Raw genomic sequence first — 14,268 nt, forward strand, 5'->3', positions numbered from 1 at the left:
TGACAAAGGGTTTTCCAAAGTGGTTGCACCATTTTATACTCTCATTAGCAGTGTATCAGAATTCTAATTTCTCCATATCTTCATCGACACTTGTAATTGACAATCTTTTAAATTTTTACTATTTGGGTGGGTGATACTTCATTGTGGTTTATTTTGCATTTCCTTGATGACTAACAGGTTTGAAAACATTTTCATATTTTTAATGGCTATTTTAGATATGTTCCTTTGCGATATGTCTCTTAAAGTTAATTTTTTAGCCATTTATTTAGGAGCAGGCACTTACGAAAATGAAAAGACTTTGCTTTTTAGAAGGGTTTTAGATTATAGGCCATTTGAGCAGTTAGAGTTCCCATCTCCTTGTGCCCTGTTTTTAACCCCTTATATTTGTATGGTACATCTATTATAATTAACAAACCAATGTTGATAAATTATTAAAGTCCATACTTCGTTCAGATTCCCTCAGTCTTTATCTAATGACTTTTTCCTGCTCTAGGATCACATTCAGGATACCACATTACATTTTTTTGTTTTGTTTCTTTAGGTGCCTCTTGGTTGTGACCAAGATTTTTCTTATTTTTCATGACCTTGACAGTTTTGAAGCATACTGGTATTTTGTAGGATACTCCTTTATTGGAATATGTCTAACATTTTTTTCCTCATGACTAGAGAAAATCTAAGGAAGGAGATCACCAACATAAAGCACCGTTTTCATCACGTCATATTAATGGACCCTACTAATCAACATTATTTATGACTATCAATGTCGACATTGACCATCTGGCTGGAGGAGTGTTTTTTAGGTTTTTCTTTTGCCAAGTTACTCTTTTTCCCTCTCCTTTTCCATGCTGTACTTTTTGGAAGCAAGTTAAGGAAAGGGGAGTCATGGAGTTAATTTTTAAATTTTAAATTAAATTTTTAAATTTTTAAAGTCAAATTTAAAATTTTTAAATTGCAGGAGACACTTTCTGTGGCATCTGCCCAGCTCATATGATTCCCCATTCCTTGGGAACTTCCTTCCCCTAAATCCTTAAGGGCAACCTTTCCCTCCCAACACCATTCCTTCAAACACTTCTCTTAAGCAGCCAGATTTGGTCTATGAAACAACCCTATCTTTCGGCTGCAGGTGTTTGGAGAAAGTTGAGTCCACAGGGTCCCCTCCACAGGCGCTTGGCCTTCTAGGGCAAGTCAATCTTTCTGCTTGCCCAAGCTCAATACATAACTACTAAATTAATGACTATTTAATAATACCCTTCCTTTGACTATTGATTATGCAAATAGTCTAGCCTAAATGCTTCCAGCATTGTTGATCACCCATCAAGCATCCATCCCTCCTTCCCTCCTTGACCACATAAACCTAATTTTATTTCTCATAGACTGTTTCTTCTGTGTAACCCATGTGTCCCAAGGGTGGAACCGTACCTCCAGCTCTGGGAGTAGGCTGAATTACTCCAAGAGCAATCCCTTCTCCTGCCTGTGACAGATTCAGGAACAGGAACGTGCCTCAGCTAAGGACAATAAAATGTGTGGAAAAAAATTTTAGGGCCTCCTGGGAGAGTTCTTTTTTGCTTTTTTGGATATACCTTTGAAGGGACCCTGTCTCCCATAGACGGGAACCATGGCATACTGCTCCATACCTACCAGCCCCCACACGCAGCTGGAACACAGAGGAGGGCAGCCTAGAGAGCGTCGGGAAGAAGGAGCATGAATCACTGGTGCCTACCTTATGTCTAGACCAGTGCTACTCAAAAGGTAGGGTGAACCGTTGTCACCTTTCTGTGCTGATGTGAGCACAGAAACAGAGAATGGTGTTGAGAAGCTTGTGTAGTGATTTGACATGGCAGAGACATGTAAGTGTGTGAGCAGTGGACTTGTGTAGTTGAACAGGCTAGACACCGGTTTGAGTGCTGTCCAACAAAGGGATGAGCTGCAAGTTTAGTGCCAACGGTGTACACATCTCGTCCATTAGAACCATGGAGCAATGTGCATTGGATTGAAGTAATCAACCCACTCTCCTTCACCACGGTTGGTGAAGTGCTGCTCTGGATGTAAAATGGCACAAGTCAGTCAATTTTTCTGTTTGGGACAATGTGGATTCTGTTTTCTTCAAAGTACATGCAAAAGCATCTGAACTGATACAGGGGGTGGATCCAGTAAGGAGACAAAAGCCCACATAGGGATTTTCTGTAGAGTATACCTGCTGCTAAGTGTGTGTGTGTGTGTGTGTGTGTGTGTGTGTGTGTGTTTACCTCACTCTGATTCTGGGTAACCATTTCCCAATTTTAGTGATTGCAAAAACTGCAAGAAGAGGACAACTTCAGCTGCTTTCTGGTGCCTTTGCCAGCTGCTGGCATTTTCCAGCCCTCGCTCTTTGATTTGAACATGATGCCATCACAAAACACCTGGAAGAGATTCTGGAAGAAAAATTACATTCGTCTCTCCAGGGGGAACCAAGAAGAGAAACCAGAGTTGGCTGCGTGCCATTCTCTGATTATGTGCTTACCTTTGTGTTTCAAATTTTTCTAATGTTGGGAGAACATCAATGTGGTTTTTACGACTTTATTTTGGTCACAGCCTTTAAGGAATTAGAATTATAAGTTATAAAAACATTAATTATAAGTTACAAAAATAGAGTTTTGCCATTCTTTTTTATTTTCTAGTGAAGTGAACTAAGAGTTATAAGGAAATGATTATTGTGCACATATAAATAGAATAAATGCATTTGTTAATAGATGCAAAACTTATTTTTGTGGCTATTCTCTTTGGATATTATTTTGATCCCAAAGGGGTGATTTTAGAAAATGAGACTTTTTTTTTTCTTTTTTTTGCTTGGGAAAGAACTATTTCCACTTGCCATCCCCAAGATGGCCTTTCAGCTAGCGATCTGAGAAAAATGGCTGCGTGAAATTAAAAAGTTTAAGTATTCTTGCGACTGTGATGAAGTAGGCTCACTTTTTAGCCTCAATGGAATAAAGTCACATGACAATTGATTTATAGTATTTGCTGCCACAGTCATTAAGGGCTCTGGAAGAAGTCCTGGTGTTGAAGGATGAGGCAGCTGGGGGGTTCTGAAGAACAACTAGAGAGTTTATTTTGGCTTCAAAGCTGGTTACTATTATAAGAGATAGAAAACTGGGCAATAGCAAGCTGCTGCAGAAGGGACGGCCTCAACAGATGAGCCTGATATATTATTTTAAAAACTTTTTTCCAAAGCCAAGTCATAATACCTCATTGCTTTGCATGAAGTAGAAAACACATTTTCTTTAGAGGACTTGCTTTCCTTTAAAAATGGAGAAAATCAATTACACAAATATGGGTCTTACTGTAATGTGAAAGTGGTGAAGCTCTTGACTCAGTGCTACAGTAAAACATGGCACCATTGTCACGGACCATGTTGGTACAGCCATTGTTCTATACAAGTGTCATTCTGTAACTGGTACCCTGGTTCCATTTTGTAAAAAAAACTCAGTTGCCTGGGAGAGATAGCAATACCCACCAAATATCCCAGGGTTCCTCTAGTTCTCAGCCTTCTTGTACTTGATTCGGTGCTGTGGGTGTACATTAAGCCAACGGACCATGAGTCAAAGGGATTTTTGTCACTCTTGACCCAAGGCAGTTAAAAACAAGCATAGGTCTCATAATCCTCTTCCCTTTGGTGGTGACCACGTTGACATAGAGGAGCCACAGAGGGAAGCAGGCTCTTTATCAAGAACACCTATATCAGACATCTTATAAATAGGAAAGAAACTCCTGCCTTGATAAGGCTTTGAAATTTTGGCATCTGTTGCTGTAGCACAGGTTAGTGTTACACCGACTCCTATCAGTCATCCAACAACCGTGGTCGAATTGGAACTACCAACCCTGGGGTAATTCCAGAAGCAGGGAGATTGAATCTGCTCTAGCTGTGGGCACATGGTGGAGTTCCTGGGGGCTGTACTTGGACATTGCTTGTTGCCTCCAACTATGAGATGGTGTGAGCAGAATTGTTCTAAGAACTTTGATGCTATGAACAACAAAAAATTGATCTTAGCCCTAAATCAATTCAGGCCAGGGATGAGTAACAGACACTTTCTCCCCTCAATCAACTTGCAGTCTGGTCAGAGAGATAGGACTCCCATTAAGTAACCAAAGTACAAGATAGAATGGTGAAGAATGTTTCATAAACTTGGGAGATTATACGTTGTAGACTGTAACTTGGCTAGAGAAGACAGATCACCCACATTAATCCAATTAACAAAACAACATGCAGCCATAAGTATTCATGCACGAGTTTGCATATTCTAGGCGTAGTACTGTGTGAATCTGGGGAGGGAAGAAATTGTTAGGAGATTAAAGTTTTTTGAAGGATAATTTCTATTTTGATGTACAGAATGGTTAACATTGTACTTTCATCCCAGTTTGGTGGGCAGTTTGGTGGGCAGAGATCTTGCATTTCCAGCTTGGCAGTAACAGCCTTGGATTTTTCTGGAACTCTGATGTTGTCTCCCAGTGATGGTGGATCTTGTCGCATCTGTCATCATAATGGACCCGGATGGCTTCTACCAGCTTAGCCAGAGCTCTTTCGTTTTCCAAGCTGACCTGTGGGAAGGTGACAGTGGTGCAGATTTCTTCAGGGACAAGGCACATCCTAGTCTGTCCTTCCCCCTTGTTAATGAACAAGAACAATTTACAGCACAACACAGGCAGGAGGACAGCTAGCTCAATGGGACTAACGTGTATGCAATTACCTTTTGTTTTCCACAAGGCGGTAAATGATTGCTACCTGCTCAAAGGAGAGATGGGGTCAGTGGGGACATTCTTTGTCCGCAGCTTTTCCTAGCCTGGGACAACAGCTTCTGCTTTTCTTGCTTTGTCTTTGGGCTGCACTGTGGGCCCGCTGAAGCAGCCAAACAGCTGTTTGACCCCTCCAAGGCCTGGGTGAATTGCTTAACAGAAGTGGGGTGCTTTCGGACTGTTACAGAGGAGAGCCTCCGCCACTGGCAAACCGGGTGACCAAGGTGGCCAGCCATCCCATTTTGCAGGCCCACCCGGAAATGACAATTTGCTTTTGAAGATTTTAAAACATTTTGCTAGCATTTAACGTTTTGGTCAAAATAATACAGGCACATGTGTACAATTAACAGGCTTGTGTCAGGCCTGTTGTCACCTCTGGTCCCATGATATGGGTTTTACAGATTATTCTCATAGAAATAAATCTGACCACTCAAGGACTGTCTAAATCTGTACTTTCAGATTTCAACATATAGAAATAAGACTATTTTGAGTTCTTTCCCCATTGTAGAGATTTTTTTTAATTAAAGACTGTATCAAATCAATTTTTTTCACTTTTCTGGTAAGAAATAATGCATTTTTCAAATAAAGATGTGTATTATCAGATCTTTTTGTCCCCTCTTGCATAAAGGCATGATACGCATGATACCATGAAATTTATCCTCAGGGTTCTGCAACTAATTATACTAAAAGACATGTGGTTTTTTGTCTGTCAGCTGTATTATTTTATTAATCTACTAATTTATGAACATTTAAATTCTGACATTTTATTAATCTACTAATAAAGAGATTGAAGAGAATAAAAATCGGGGGTGCTACATTAATATCATTTATATGTATGTTTTTAGAAAAACTTAGGCCTGATACACTTTTCAGAAGAAACTATTATTCAAGGATCATTTTAACTGTCCATTATATATCCTCTGACCCCAATTCTCTAGTTTTTATTACATTTTCTCCTGGGAAAGATAAATGAGGCACCCCACGGTGGAACAGAACACAGATTTGGCTTTGGGGAGTTGGGAAAGTTCTGGTCAAATGCCAAGTGCTGAGCTGCAGGTTTTTAAAACTGTTTATTTTCAAGCCCACAGATGTTGAAAAAATACCACATCCGAGCTCATGTCCTTGTTTCCGACAGTGAACTAGGTCAGCTGCCCAAGTGGTGTGTAAGGAAGAGCCCACAGAAAGAGGTGATGTATACATCTCCTTTTCAGCCCAGAACTCTTTTAGCTGTGGAAGAGGCTCTGTGGGATTGAAAACTCGTCAGTACCATTCTTTGATCAGTCTCTTCATCTGGCGATCTGACTTTGACGACTGTGGTCATAGTTATTGAAAGGTTCGATTATTATTATTTTTTAACCTTGGAAATTCTCCATTAACGCAGGACTGATACATTCATGGCAAGCTATAAAAGCAATTCTCGTTCCCAAGGGCGCATAGGCCTAGCTCCTTTTTAACGGCAAATCAGTATGGAATTCTAAATACCATTATTCGGACTCTACGTCACATGGTGAAGAAGCAGAAGGTACATAATGTGGAAAGCAGCAGCAGTGAGTGCAGAGGGAGGGGCAGGGAGATTTCCAGACCTGACAGATGCCAGTGTGGGAGGAGGGCTGGGGGGCAGCCGCCCCCTCCCCAGAAGTAGAGGAAAGCCTTCCTAGGACTTCTTGTCCCCAATGGGGAAAACATATCTCAGTAGGGGAACTGGATAGGAACTGTTCTGTGTTGGATGATGTGATGTAAGTTGAATTTGCCGAAGAAATGACTCCACTATGGAACCATTCCAATTTGTCACAGACTGTAATGGGGCGGTCACTGCTGTCTGGATGTGCCCCGACCATCAGACACCCGCGGAGGACCGCTTCCCTACTCTTCCTTGCCCTGGAGCAGAGGGGGTCAGGGAGGTGGCGGTGGCAGATTCTGAAGGACATTCTGGGATCGAAGAATATTTGGGGTTGATCGTGCAAAGGCAAGTCCTGAGCACACAGAGAAGACATTTCTGCAGACGAGCCCCTTGCCGCATCTACCAAGCAACATAAACTGCCCGGATAAGCTACCATTTGAGGCTCAATGTGTCACTTTGGAACTCCATTCTACATAAATTTTACTTTTAGAGAGACAGAGCTCAAGAAACTACTGAAGACATATCAATGACTTGAACTAAATCATCAGAAACTTTAATTTTAAGGATTTATACTCAAAAGATAGATGTTAAGTAAGAGGAGATGTTTGCAACGAAAAAGATCGCATTAACCATAAAAGAATCTACAAACGCGTCTAATATGCAAGGTAGCTTGGGCTGGAATGCCACGTCAAACATTTTAAATATTCTTCAAAGTGTTTTTGAATGCTAGCATGATCCTGTTCATAAATTCTTATGGCCCAGATGAAGCACAGAGAATTCTCCACCTACAAACTACAGCTCAGAAATATCTCCAAAGAAGATTGTCCAATGTCATAAAGTCAAATGAAAAAGAAAAAAGGTCAAAAATAGACTTAACTGCATTACGCTTTGCATAATGGTTTAAAAATGGCCAACTGCTTTTGTTTTGGAGATGGATTCCCACTGAGTACAGCAGGTAATTCTCCAAACTAAAAAAAAAAAAAGGGAAAAATGATAAGATGAATTCTGCTTGACTTTTTCTTGTAAATTTTTGTGTGATTGAAATTTTTAAAATTCTTTAATACTAATAATCTGTTTTAGGTGTCCTGGTGGGTGTACAATCAGGATCTCTTTGTGCCTTTAATTTGCATTTCCTTAATAACTAATGATGTTGAGCACGATAATGAACTTACCAAAAAATCCATAATTTTAGAACTCTATTTTTCTTTTTTCCGTACGTCTTTTCTGTGCAGCCCATATATTTACGTAATCAGAGCACATCTAGAATTTTGTGTTTTTAAACAAATCATTTTTAAGTTTTTTTATGGACCTCATACTTCTCTTTTAAAATGGCTTCATATCCCACTTCATTTGTGTAGTGGGATTTACTCCACCATTTCCTCTCGTTGAACATTAGGTTCCTCCCCATTTTCCTTCTGGTTCACTGTTGTCCGTTGTCCCCACAGAGGAAGAATACAGATGCGTTACCCCAGTCATGTTTCAATAGAATGGAAACTATCGTTTGTGGAGCGGGGTGTGCCAGCTAGGTGTGCTAGCTAGCTGCTCCAAATATAGTTTCTATTTTGTTCCCAGTACAATCCCCATAAGTAAGTGTTGTCTCTATTTTACAGACGAGGTATCTAATGCTAGGCTATATCACTTGCCATCATCACGTGCCTAGTTGGTGATAGAGCAGGATTAGAGGTAATGGCTCCACAGAGATTCCCAGCCCCACCTCCTGGTTCTTCTCAGAGTCTCTCCTTCCCAGCACCCGACCTCCCTCTGGATCTCACTGTTTCAGATGGTGTGTGGTTCCAGTGCTCCATGCTAAATGTGTTTTACCCACCTATTTCTTTCCTTTCTTTTCTTTTTTTTTTTCCCTACCAGAACCATATATTATGGAAATTGCCTAGTCAGGAAGAGTTCGCAAGTGAGTTTATCACGGATTTCATTGAGATAACTCTTATCGCCCATAATAGCGTCCTTCATTGGAAAGACTTGAAGTTCAGACAGTTCTTCTTCCTTTTTCTAGTGAAGTGAAAAGTCCTGTCAGTAAGATTTATTTTTATCGTGGTGATGGTGGGGGAGTGAAGAAATTTTATCTATATTCTATTTCTATTACTTGGATGTATTGTTTCCCTCTATTGACAGCGCCAACGGTGCTGGTCAGGGACACACTGAAACATGCTGTGGTTTCCAGTATTGTGTTTGTGGTCCATATTGATACATCAGGTCCCATTAAAGTCTTCTTTGGTATCATTCAGCCACAGCAGCACACCAACATCAAATTCTCAATCTCATCTAGCGATAAACATGAATGTATGAGTCACCTGAGACAACTCTCTTTCCCATCGCAGGTTGATTGGGGTGGCTCTCCTTCATGGGGTTCTCATCCTTCTTATGGTATCAGCAGGCAGGCGAGAGCCTCTTGTTTCCTGGTGATGGAAGAATCAAGAACCAGCTTCAGTATGGCCACATGCCAAGTCCCTGCTAACAGCTCTTTGGTCTGAGCAAGTCACATGGCCAAAGAGAACGGCAGGGGTGGGGAAGCTCACCCAGTCTTGTGTAGGTGTTAACTGTGAAGTTACGTGACAAAGGGCTTGGCCACAGGGAAGAGTGAAGAGTTGGGATCAATAATTTAATCCAAGATACTTTAAAGGAAATATCTTGAAACTTTCAGATGAGATACATACTTGGTATATATCGAAATCCATAGTTGCTTGTGCCAAGTTCTAGTAGAAACTGGGGTGTAGGCTCTTTCAGTTTTGTTTCTTCAGAATTAATTGAAGAAGTACGTATAACAGGGTCACAGATTTTCCTCACGCTGTCCTCAGCTGTCAGAACAAATGAAGTTTCTTCACTTTCTCCCTCAGCTATCCTCCTCTTCCTCCCAAATATCGCCCAAAGACAAGTGGCGGAAAACGTTGTCTTAGCTAGTAAATGTAAGCAGTTTCTTCAGTGTGTGAGTCTTGTACAAGGGTTGCTTGAGTTCTCCTCTATTTATTCTAGTCTCTCTCACCAGCCTGAGATGGTTTCTGCATGCATGGAGTGTGCGGTGACTTACAGAACCTTGTTAGGACCTGGTAGCTCTGGTTGCCACATTTGGATCTGTAATCTTGGTGGTTAATAATGTGTTCTGCCTGGGTGGTACAGTCAGGTAACCCCCTGACTCTTGGTTTTGGCTCAGGTCATGATCTCAGGGTGAGATCAAGCCCGGTATTGCACTCTGCACTGAGTCTGCTTGAGATTCTCTCTCTCTCCCTCTCCCACTGCCCCTCCCACTCATGCTCTCTTGTGCGCTCTCCCTCTCCCTAAAATAAACAAATAAATATATTTTTTAAATGTGTTACCCGTTCTCACAGCTACCTAGAGACGAATAGCCTGCCCTTCGTTCTTGCTGGTGTTCTAGAAACCCCGAGTTTCTACATTAGGCTCCATCTGACTCGTGGTCAGGAAGTCCACACCAGGCCTCTGCTGGGGCTTGCTTCTCCCCTCACCACAGCAGGACCAGTGCTGCTTCTAGCTTAGCTAGCTGCCTTTGGAGTCCCCACTTAGGGGCCAGGGTAACTTCTCAGTTCCACCTACGCCTTGCGAGGCATAAGCACCCTGGGAACATACAATACTAGGGGTTCTTCTGCTGAACCATTGGATTAGAATTCTGCAGAGAGGGGTGCCAGGTGGTTCAGTGGGTTAAATCCTCTGCCTTCGGCTCAGGTCACGATCCCAGGGTCCTGGGTTCGAGCCCCGCATTGGGCTCTCTGCTCAGCGGGGAGCCTGCTTCCCTTCCTCTCTCTGCCTGCCTTTCTGCCTACTTGTGATCTCTGTCTGTCCAATAAATAAATAAAATCTAAAAACAATTAAAAAAAAAAAGAATTCTGCAGAGAAAAAGTGCCAAGAAGAAGATTAGGAGAAACTCGTTCACATGATTAGGGAGGAGGAGGAGGCCCACAGTTTGCCCACTGGCAAGCTGGAGACCCAGGAAAGCCAATGGTGTAATTTAGTCTGAGTCCAGGGGTGCCTGGGGGGCTCAGTCAGTTAAGGGTCCAACTCTTGATTTCAGCTCAGGTCATGATTTTGGGGTCATGAGATTGAGCCCATGTTGGGCTCCCAGCTGAGGGTAGAGTCTGCTTAAGATTCTCTCTCTCCCTCTGCACCCCACCCCTGCCACTGGGCTCATGTGTGTTCCCTTTCTCTCTCTCAAAAAAAAAAAAAAAAAAAAAAAAAAAGTCTGAGTCCCAAGGCCTGAGGACCAGGAGAGCCAACGTTTGTAAATCCAAGCCCAAGGGCAGAAGATGAGATGAGATGTCCCAGCCCAAGCAGTAAGGCAGAGAAAAAAATGGGGGGTGTACAAATTCTTATTTCCTCCAACTTTTGTTGCATTTGGGCTCTCAGTGGATTGGATGATGCCCACCTACACTGGGGAGGGCAATTTACCGAGCCCACCAATTCAAATGTTAACCTTCTCTGGAAACACAGACACATCAGCAATGATCTTAATTTGGTGGCCCCGGGGTGCAGTCAAGTTGACATAAAATGAGCCATCACAACCATGTTGTGCTTTTCAGATTTACTTTGTTTTGTTCACATCCCAGGATAATATAGGGCAACCTATGGGGGTAGCTCCTATCTAGGATTTAGAATGAGGAAAAGGGACAACCCTCCCAGTTTCTGTCATCTAGGGGAGTCCCCCAGGCCACCGGCATGCCTTAGTGAGTGGTGCCCCAGTTTGGGGAGGACCCCCATTCTCCCTATACTTTGGAGGGAGCTGTATCACAGCCCTAGCCATCAGTTCTAGGCAAAGACAACTGGAAATTCCACTTGGGCCTCAGTTATACACTTCTGGTCCAGTTCCCTGCCCCCCGAGAGCCTTGTTTTGGGGGGTCTTATTAGGCATTTTTCCAAAACATTCATAAAATGGATACTTGGACTATTGGTCCGACGATCCAGGTTGAATTACATGAATGCTAACACTGGACCACTTTTAACTTCAGAACAACAACAGCACTTTCATATAGTTCAATTCATACCTGAGCTGATGGAACCCTGCCGGGAGAGAGAGGGTAAGTCTAAGACTCCCTTGTCGTATCTCACCTTTAGAAGGTCTGGGAAACTGCAAAGATGTTTCTGCACAGGCCTGGAGGAAAATGGGCCCAGCCAGGGGCTGTCAGAATTGCTGATACACGTTGGGCAGTACCTGGAGAGTTTTTGTACTGACTGGGGTGTCCACGAGCTGCACGGCCTTTCCCTACCCTGGGACTCCTGGATCTGTGAGGCTGAGCTCTCCAGCCTGTGGCCATTCAGGTGGGAAAGAGGGGCAGCGGCTCTAGCTTCCTCTCCAGGCGGGGTGACACGCTTAGGGTTTCCGTGTTCGGAGGTCACCGCAGACTGCACTGTGAAATGTGGCCCGGTGCGTGTGTGTGCAAGTGTGTGCACGTGTGTGTGCGCGCACGTATGCACCCGGGGGTGGACAGGGGTGGTAGGCGAGCCTGAAAAACAAAAGCCACACACCCCGGTTCTCAGAGCCTGGTGGTTCACTCCAGGCTTTTGAGGACAGGCGGGCCCCAGCGCAGACCCAGTTTCAAAGATAGCTCAGGGAGGTCAGGGAGGGAAGGTAGGTCAGGGCACATCTGTACGCACAAAAGGAGCTGAAATAGTTCTTGTCCCTGCAGAGGGGTGACGCAGAGAGAGAGAGCGAAGCGGAGCAGACATCATAGCTGCCCCCCCTCCCTTTTTCAAGTATTTTCTCAAGTTGTTTTCAGGTTTGGGAATTACGGTTTCTGAAGGCAACAATGCAAGGGACTCGCGGCCGAGGGCCAGCCACGGAGGTGTTTTTGTTTGGTCTTAACTGTGTGCTTCCTCTGCAGCTCACCATGTGACCGAACCGGCAGCCAAACTTGGCTCAGGCCAGCTGGGGAAAGGCCGGTTGTGTTTTGTTTCTCTTTCAGGGAGAGACAGAGATGGAAGCTGTTGACAGGGTTGTCCCTTGAGGGCCTGTCTACCTCCCCCTCCCCCAACCCGCATCCCACCTCCCGGCTACTCAGTTGCCTAAAGCTATTCTTTACCCTTCCCTGGGGTCCTCTACCTCAGCAGGCTGACCCCTGCCCATAGCCTCCCCAGGAGTCCCCTGACTTCTGGCTTCCACTGTTGGGGGTGGGGTGGGGAGGGGGGGGTGGGGTGGGGAGAGGGAGGGTGGGGAAGAGAGGAGGGGGCAGGGCAAGGGGAGGAGAGCGAAGAGTGGGGGAGGTGGCCTATGGGGAGAGAGGGGAGTAGGGGACTAGGTAGGGAAGAAGGGAAGGTGGGGTAGAGCAAGAGTAGCGGGGGTGGGGGGGGGGGACAGGGAGGGTAGGACAGGAAAGAGGAGAGGGCCAGTCGGTGGCACTGGTTTCCCACCTGTCTCGGAAGGGCTGGGCTTGGCAGTGGCTGCCTCCTCTCCCGAGACCCCCTGGCTCTTGTCGGAGGCCCCTCCTGCAGCTGCCTTTCCTACTGAGTCCTAGAGAACCTATTCCTGGGTCTCTTTCAAGCCCAGGGATGGTAGGGGTTTCCTGCCATTTTTAGCCCCAGGGCATTTTAATCTTAGCCATTTCCCCAGAAGCCTGCCCACAGCCTTGTAAATAAAGTCTCTCATTAAACCCTCTCCGGAGCTGCCATCTGCCTTCTGCGGGAACCTTGACCATGTTCTCCAAGGACCTCCCCAGCTCCTGATCGGCCGGCAAATTTCAGTGCTTATCTTCAGCACCTGACTATGGACACTTCTGTTGTTGTTGTTTTTTTTTAAGGTTTTATTTATTTGACAGAGAAAGAGCGATTGGGTGTACAAGCAGGGGAAGCGACAGGCAGAGGAAGAGGGAGAAGCAGGCTCCCCGCTGAGCAGGGAGCTGGACTCCTGGGGCTCGATCCCAGGACCCTGGGATCATGACCTGAGGGGAAGGCAGGCACTTAACGACTGAGCCACTCTGGCGCCCCCGACACTTCTGCATTTATAAATCTATCTTCCCTGGGCTTCCCCTCGTCCTTCTCACAGGGCAGGGTGGGGAGGGCAGCCGCCTCCTTGAAGTTCCTCCAGGGTCAATGTCATGACCTTGCCTGGCCGATCTGTCCTGCTCAAGGCCGTCCAGTTTTAGGCCCTTCTCTTTTAGCCTTTATTATTTCCCTCTGTGATCTCAGGGACACCTAAGGCTTTAACTTAGAGAACCAGCCCTCACTGAGTACTTCGGAGTATCCGTGCTCTGTCCCACTATTCATTGAAATATTCAATGTTTATTCAATGTGGCAGGATTAGTCAGAGTCTGGGGATTTATTATCTCTTCGGCTCTTCCCAACAACATAGGTAGTATTGTCCCTGTTTTATAGATGAGATTCTGAGCTTCGGAGAAGGGAACTCATGCGCCCAGGGCAGCCTTGGGATTGAAGTCCTTTCCTGTCTCCAAAGCCCGAGCTCCTTCCCCCAGTCTTGCAACAACTGAGTGTGCCACTTCTTTTATACCACTGAACTTGAGTTGAACTTAGCAGAACCTTTACATATTCTAAAAACAGCACAGTCTGACTTCAGGGGTTTGAACTGAAGTGGAACAAATTTTTTTGCTAACTCATTCATCAGAGACACTTGCCTTACTCTGACTTTGAGCCTCTGTTTGCTCTGTAATTCACTGTGATTCTAAAATTACCCCTGGCTCCCTAAGTGCTCTATTTTTGAGTCTGGTATCCTGACAATACGAGATTAATTTAAAGTCAGAGCAGTAGGATTTATTCGAGAGATTTCTGCTCATAATAGAAATTAGAAGTAGGAGTGACTGTTTGCGTCTTCTTCTGCCCTAAAAGAAGAAGATGCAGATAAGCCTTTTCCAGGGGGGTCAGGCCAGGGCCATCCTATATGGTGGCCTGGGAAGCTCACCCATCAT

At 44.5% G+C, this 14,268-nt stretch overlaps 1 long non-coding RNA gene across 1 annotated transcript in view; it reads right to left on the bottom strand.

Annotated features, from left to right (window-relative positions):
- Positions 1-4,257: 4,257 nt before the first annotated feature.
- LOC308339417 overlaps positions 4,258-14,268 on the bottom strand; it is a 32,317-nt gene continuing 22,306 nt past the window's right edge. Inside the window, exons 2-3 of the long non-coding RNA XR_013966515.1 lie at positions 8,701-8,805; positions 4,258-4,575 (exon numbers count right to left, since the gene is read on the bottom strand). This is a non-coding gene — a long non-coding RNA (uncharacterized lncRNA). The remainder of the gene's footprint in view (positions 4,576-8,700; positions 8,806-14,268) is intronic.

The sequence above is a fragment of the Martes martes genome, assembly GCF_963455335.1.
Source record: "Martes martes genome assembly, chromosome: 3".
Taxonomy (NCBI): domain Eukaryota; kingdom Metazoa; phylum Chordata; class Mammalia; order Carnivora; family Mustelidae; genus Martes; species Martes martes.